The sequence below is a fragment of the Priapulus caudatus genome, unplaced genomic scaffold, assembly GCF_000485595.1.
Source record: "Priapulus caudatus unplaced genomic scaffold, Priapulus_caudatus-5.0.1 Scaffold955, whole genome shotgun sequence".
NCBI classification, from domain to species: Eukaryota; Metazoa; Priapulida; class Priapulimorpha; order Priapulimorphida; family Priapulidae; genus Priapulus; species Priapulus caudatus.
Window position 1 is genome coordinate 110,779 of NW_014578016.1, and position 1,120 is coordinate 111,898.

The window sequence follows — 1,120 nt, forward strand, 5'->3', positions numbered from 1 at the left end:
TATCAAGAGCTAATAATACCTATAGGTATAGCGGCTGCCTGCAGAAGAAGATCTCTGGACCGTAGGTAAATAACACGCGTACAATGTTATGAGCCGATGCTGGCATGACACAAAGTAATAAACCATGTAAAATGGATATGGCATTGGTCTGAAAAGGCTCGCTAGAAACCCGCTTGAAGCGCGAATGGAGCTAAACCGACACTAGCATAAAACCAAGCTGGCACAAAGCTTGCACAATAGTAAACGCAAAGCATAGTAATTAGTATGAAACCCACGACGCAAAGCTGGTATGAAGGCAGCATGAAGCATGATGCAGGCATGGAGCTGGCATGATGCTTTTCTAACCCTAACACAAAGCTAGCATAGTGAAGGTGTATACTAACATGAAGCTAGCATTATACTGATATAAACATAGAATTAAGCTAGCATGATACAGCTACACACATATCATGAAGCTAGCATGATACTGGTATAGCATGGTGTTAGCACGGCGCCGATATAAACCTAGTACGATACTAGCACGAAGCTCTGGTATGCATGTGAAATGACGCTGCCACAAAGTGCAGAGAGCAGCGAATCGATAGAGCACTGCACGTCTAACAACAAAAAGAAGAAAATAAGAAAATAACGCACAGCCGCAGCCTCGTGGGGGGATCTATTGCCGGGTTGTGGCGATCAGGCGCGCTCCCCGCTCTCCCGTATCATTAGCTCAAGTGCTCACTGATGGCGGGCGAGCGGGATGGACCGCCAGGAGTATTGATGCTGGGGATCGATGAGGGTTTAGAGAGATGCGGGGGATGCTGAGAGATGCGGGAAGATGCTGAAAGATGTGGGGGATGCTGAGAGATGCTGGTGATGCTGAGAGCTGCGGGGGATGCTGAGAGATGCGGGGGATGCTGAAAGATGCGGGGGATGCTGAGAGATGCGGGGCATGCTGAGAGATGCGGGGGATGCTGAGAGATGCGGGAGGATGCTGAGAGATGCGGGAGGATGCTGAGAGATGCGGGGGATGCTGAGAGATGCGGGAGGATGCTGAGAGCTGCGGGAGGATGCTGAGAAATGCGGGGGATGCTGAGAGATGCGGGAGATGCTGAGAGATGCGGGAGGATGCTGAGAGATG